Genomic DNA, 6,813 nt, shown 5'->3' with positions numbered 1-6,813 from the left:
CATAGAAGAGCCACCTTTCATCTCTGTTAGTTGCTTCACAATCATAATCAAAGTAAAGCATTTGAGAATCATAGAAGTCTTGCAAGCAATTAAAATGTTCTTTTTTAATGACACAGTCTGTCTAGAATTGTTGGGTCGATTAAGTCTAGGAACAATGAGTCTGCCTGAAACTGAATTCCAAATAATTCTTCATGCTGAAGTCAACATGCACATTATTGGGCAAAAGTTTCATTTGACAAATATTCCCAGCCAGCATACCAAAACTACAAACTCAAATACAATATCATATGTTGAATAGTATTTTTAATGCGACCTAAGAGATAGTTTAGGGACTAAGGTGCTTGACTTGTCCACAACAAACCCCAGTATAATAGGTTTAATTCCTACACTACGTATGATCCCTGAGTGCCATCAGGAATGATCTCTGAGCACAGAGCTAGGAGTAAACCCTGAGGCTATGGCTAGGGATATGGTTTAGTGGTAGATCACTTACCCTGAGACTGTGAGGTGACAAAGATAAACACACACACACACACACACACACACACACACACACAGACCACAAGATACAGGTGTCTTGTTAAATATAGTTTAAAAAATACTGGAAGAAATCTTTAACAGGGATGAGGTTTTAGAAATTTCAGAATCTTTATACACGTATACTAAAAAGGTATAAAAATAATTTCCAACTATGTTGGACATAAAAATTTCATATAAGCAACTATTGAAATCTTGAATTACATTGATATTAAGCCAATAATTAAAACTGTCTTTTAAAGTGAATGACCAGCTAGTTCTAATGCACCTTATGGTATCAAAACACCTAAATTATTACTTAACCACAAGTAAAATCTCATGGGAATTTTTGTCAAGTGCTTTAGAATATCAAATTATTCTAATCTGGTTCATCTTACATGTAAAGTAATACAAATTTTAGTAATAACATTTAATAAATGTTTTGTTTTAAAATAATATTCCTGATTTATTTGAAAGGCAAGAAAATATTTTGAGCACATGACTTATTTTCACACATTTTATTTAATAGATATTTTTGAGAAAAGTTGATCTTTACTTGTTACATAACAAGGATTGGAAGAAAAAAGAAGTAGTTAAGTAGTTTTTTCCCATTGTTGATTATCTTGGGATGGAAAGAGCTGTAGATACTGTGAATAAAGTATATCTTTATGAGTGGTTGATAAAATATTGAGTGTAAAACTCCAGATGGAACATATGTTTAATATATTCTTGACCAAGTTTGATCCCCAGCAAATCATGGCCTACTTTTCAGATGTCGCCTGAAAAGGCAGATCCTAGAAGCACTGGTCCAAACATAGTTCATTTTGAGAACCTAACTCTGAGAAATATCTGAATAAACAGTTGGTGTGTACAAGTTAAATATGCTAAATATAAATATTATTTTGCAGGTATATATATAATGTACACATATTCAAATTCTACATCTATGTATGTATTTCTATATGTGATAATAAAGCATTTTTTAATATTTAGCAGTTAAATATATTTGTATTTTTTAGAACTTATCACTAACTTAATACATTATATGCTTGTGATGAGGCAACTGAAATTTGTGACACAAACTGAAACTAGAATGCTCTCTGTGTTTTGACCTGTGCTCTCATGGTTTGACTCATGGTAGGGATGGAGTAGTTCCCAAACGTGAAAAAATATTTGGATCTGACCCTTAGCACTGGCAATATTTTTTATTCTTGTGATAATAAGCATTTTAGTTCACTTGCCTGAAGCTTATTTTCCTTATGTGTATGCTGAAGATTTAGTTCTAGGTATAAATGATATAATTAGATTAAGTTAGTTAATTGATTGACACTGTGAATAATATGTTTTACCTACCTTAGTAAGTGCTTAATTATAAATGTGTGTATATGCATGTGTATGAAAAAGTTAAATGCAGAAAATAAAGCAAATGATTTATGGCAGCATATCTAGAATTGGAAAATGGAAAACCAAATCCCAAAGCATTTTTATCTCAGCTCAAAACTAAATATTCAAGACTAGTGTTAACATTATTCTTCTTTGGGATCACAGGATAAAAAGAGTTGTCAATAACAATGGGTGACACCATTCTGTGTACTTCATATCACAAGTCACGAATCACGAAATCCCATTAGTTGTCGATTTCTCAAGCGGGCTCAGTAACCTCTCCATTCGTCCTATCCCTGAGATTTTAGAAGCCTCTCTCCACTCCACCTTCCCAGTGATGCTGCATTGGAGGCTCTTTCAATGGATTGGAGGACCCTGACTGGAGGATCAGGGAAATGGGATCCAGCTTGTTACTGGCTTTAGCATATGAATACACCATGGGAAGCTTGTGAAGCTGTCCCATGTGGGCAGGAAACTCTCAGTAGCTTGGTAGTTTCTCCCCGGGGGAGAAGTAGGTTATAAGGAATTGCTTCTGGGAGCTTGCTTTTAGGTCTCTGGATGTTGGCCGTTGATGGAATTACACACACCATGGTTCCTCTGCTGGTACCTTCATGCATGAGGCCTGTCCGAACGTGTGGAGAAGGGCCTTGAGCATGGCTGTAGCTAGGTTCCGGTGGTCTTCAGCTGCCTGGAGCTCTGCTCGGGGCTGGGAAGGAAGCTGGAGCCCATCCCCTCCGAGGGGCCCCGGGGAAGACAGCCAGGCATGCGGGCAAGAGACTCTCTGCCTTGTACTATACTTCATATAGTACTTATTTATTCCTTATTTTCTTTTTGTTTTGGGGCTACATTTGGCATTGCTCAGGGATCACTCCTGGTGGGCTTGGGGGGCCATCTTGGATGCAAGTGATCAAATCCTGGTTAGACTTTTGCAAGGAAAAATTCCTACCTGCTATATTATTGCTCTGGCCCTTTAATAATTCCTTGTAGTCAATGTTTAAATCTTGAATTTTATATAGAATTTTATCTTTTTGTGCCTAATTAAAAGAATCTGGTCTCCAAATAATAAAGATAGCTAGCTAGACTCCAATGTAGACACAGAATATCTGTGCCTGCCACAGGGCAGGAAAAGGGGTGGGTAGGAAACTGGGAAACTGAAAGAGGAAAGGTCACACTGGTGATGGAATTATTGTTGGAAAATTTAAGGTAGGAAGCAACTGTATTATGAACAACTTGATAAATTACAATGCTGTAATAAAATATTTAAAAGTAAAATAAAATATGTAGTGAAAAATATTCAGAAAAGTGTATGAAATTTCATTCACTTATTCAAATAAAAATGTGTACAATTCCTTTGAAATGAAATTGGGATTTATCAAATATCTTAAGTTACTTTATACTTTACACTGCCTATGGTTAAATCCCAGTCATCCCAGCTCGCGAATGCAATGCACTACTATTTCATTTTGCAGTAGCATGCCTCTTAGGAATGCCTGTAGGATGATCATTCAATAACACCAATTGAGCACTCACTTTTGATAAAAAGCTATACATTGTCAGATAGCCTCAGTGTTTGCCTTGAAAAAGCTAAATAACCAGACTGTATCTAATACGTTATTTGGAATTTGCATTGTTTGACATTGTTTTGCTATAGTTTTCTTTCTTTAAAATCTTTTTTAAAAAAATGATTATAAGCCTATCAAGTTATCTGCATATCATCACAGTATTCAATAAGGTATGTGTACAAACTGAAAAATTCAATATCATGACTTTACTACTGTAATCTATCATCTATCTCTACTTGGAAATACTCCCTAAATACAAGTGTAAGCATATCATTTCCTTGTTCCAAAAGACATTCATAACTACATTTTTTTTTCTAAAAAAAAATCTTGCAAGAAACATCTGTATTAAAATCTGCAGAGATAAAGGTTAAGAACTGAAAAACTAAACTTTCAAGGCCCGAGAGATAGTATAGAAGCAAAGCAACTTGTCTTATGTATATGGTCCAATCCCTTGCATCACTTTCTGAAAACAGCACTTCCTGAGAACAGAACCAGAAATAGTCCTGAAGATCACTGGCTGTGGCCCAAAGCCTCCGTCCCCTCAAATAAATAATGAACTTTCAAAGCGAACTTTGTTTTTATAGGTATCCCAGATGATTATGTTATTTTGCACAGAAAACTACTTTTGCACATGTTTCCACAGGGTTATGCCTTACAAGGTATACAGAAATCTTCACAGTGAGGCTTTGCCTTTAAAACTCTCATTTCCCAATACTTGCTGAGCAAGTGAGTGGTATTTTTTGCATTAGCATCAAATGCACTTTATTTATTTAGTTATTTATATATTTTTACAATTTTGTGAAACTGGAGTTGGACCCTGAAAGCATTTCTTACTGGTTTGCCACATTGCTCTGTAAGGCATGATAATAAGAGGGGGAAATGTTGCAAGGTCATAAGCAGCGTCTTGAAACCAGGCCCCTTAACAGCATTCATCTCACATAATGAAAACAATCTATTTTTTAAAAAAATCATTTATTTATTTCTCTCCCCCGTATTCTTTGAGACACCATTCCTCTTTTCCTCTTCATTTCCTCATTTTTCTTCATTTTTTTCTTTCTCTTTCCAATTTCACCATTTTTCAATTATAATTTTATTAAAGTTCTAATCATAATTATTCTGCTTCTTCTTTTTCTATATTTAGATTTCAATATGGGAGGTTTTCAGGGCTTATCCCTCCCACTCCCAAGTGTTCTTAATCCCCTCTCTGAATAGACTTCCTTAAGGATGAATGCACTTTTTGTTTTGTCTAAATCCACAGAGCAATATGTTTTGCAGATAAGATTGCTAGCATACTATAGTAATTTCTGTAACACTGAACACTAAGCTGTTAGAAATTGGACTGATGCCAGGACACATTTCTCATTGACAATTAAACACCCATCAACTGGTAATGATGACTTCTAGTCACTTGTGACACAGACCAGACAAAAAGGCTCTGATCTAGATGGGAAAGGTATTTGATCTCATTACTCATCCTTAGAGATGTACCCTGTCTCAGGGGGTTGAATGACTAGATCCCTTAATGAATAGAAATCTACAGAGTAAAGGGCTGTTCAGGAGAAATATACACATTTTATTGTGAAGAATATCAATGTGCTTTCTGTTTGATTAGTCTGTCTTTATGAAAATGAAACACGTTCTGTTATGAATTCTTTGTTTTCAAAAGTATCAAATCACTACATGATATGCACACAGAAACTTGGTGTCAGATAGAAATTAAAATGAGATTTTTTCAACAGTTGAATTTTCAAAGTTAACATTAAAATTTTAATGACAACATTTATTTCTTTCACAGTGATAATAATGGCAATGAATGTATTTCAGAAAAAGATTTGTAAACATACTAGTATAGAAATATATTCAAGTTTACTAATACATAGTTGATTACAGTACTTGTTTCTTTACATAGACACTATGATCTACATAGTTATTTACAATAGGTATTAGATTATTCATACCCCTCTAGTACTAGGTTTTTTTGGGGGTCACACCGGGCGATGGATAGGGGTTACTTCTGACTGTGCACTTAGAAATTACTTCTGGCATTGCTCGGAGGACCATAAGGGATACTGGGAATACAACCTGGGTCAGCTGCGTGCAAAGCAAATGCCCTACCCACTGTGCTGTCACTCCAGCCCCCCATACTAGTATTATTATGCAGTTCCTTTATTATTTTTTATACAGAAACTATGCATTATTAAGCATTTCTAAATCTTTTGTTTTTCAGTTCTTTATTTTTAGCTGACTTTCTAAACCTTTAGTCTTTTATTCTCCTATAGTGAGAAAATCATGAGAAATCTTAACTATGAAGAAAGATTCTGACAATCAATGGAATTGCATTTTCACCTGTTATCCTAAAAACTTTAGGCAAGAAAATGGTGTGCGGATGTTCTCTGAGTAGAGTAGATGTTTTGTCTGTTGAAATTATGAGTGACACTAAACAAACTTTATGGCAAAAAGCAAAAAGTGTAAGATACTAAAAATTTCTGAAAATACCTTTGCATATATATACATATTTAATTATAAATCTACATATTACTAAGGCTACTCCAGTAAATAATTGTCACTGTAGTTAGGTGAGCCAGCACTAGAACGTAGGGTACTAGGGACTACCATCAGGCAATCCCTGTGGCCCGCCTGGCCTCCCCTGCAATATCTAGCAGTGGACTATTAAGGTAGGAACTCAGGGCTGGCACATGCATCTCTGACATCTGAGGTTTCTTCCTGATCATTAATAACATTTTAAATTCTTAATATACCTACTTCTGTGCACTGGCATCTACCCCACTGCCCACAATCATCTGTTTGTGTTTCAGGAAATTGGAAAGTATACAAAAAAGAGCAATCTTCTCTCTTTACATCACTGAATTCTTAGGGGTTGAGGTTTATCCTTTATGTTACAATAACCACAGTTGATTTTTTATTCAATTGTTATAAAATTACATGTACTCTTTCTGTGACCTATTTAAGTAAAATACTTAGCACAGCGGTATGGGGTTCGCCTTTCATACAGCCGACCCATGTTTGATTCCTCCACCCCTCTGGAGAGCCCGGTAAGCTACTGAGAGTATCTCGCCCACACAGCAGAACCTGGCAAACTACCCGTGGCGTATTGGATATGCCAAAAACAGTAACAATAAGTCTCACAATGAGAGACGTTACTTGTGCCTGCTCAAACAAATCGATGAGCAACGGGATGACAGTGACAGTGACAGTGACTTAAATGACAAATGAATGCAGAAAAATAATTATACACATTATAGTTATAACTAGTGCAAAGATGAGAGAGGAAAAGGTACTATTCAACATTTAAATAATTTTTGATAAAAAATTAGAACTTAAAAATGTTTGA

This window comes from Sorex araneus, chromosome 2 (assembly GCF_027595985.1).
Source record: "Sorex araneus isolate mSorAra2 chromosome 2, mSorAra2.pri, whole genome shotgun sequence".
Taxonomy (NCBI): domain Eukaryota; kingdom Metazoa; phylum Chordata; class Mammalia; order Eulipotyphla; family Soricidae; genus Sorex; species Sorex araneus.
Note: the sequence above shows the minus strand (reverse complement) of the source record.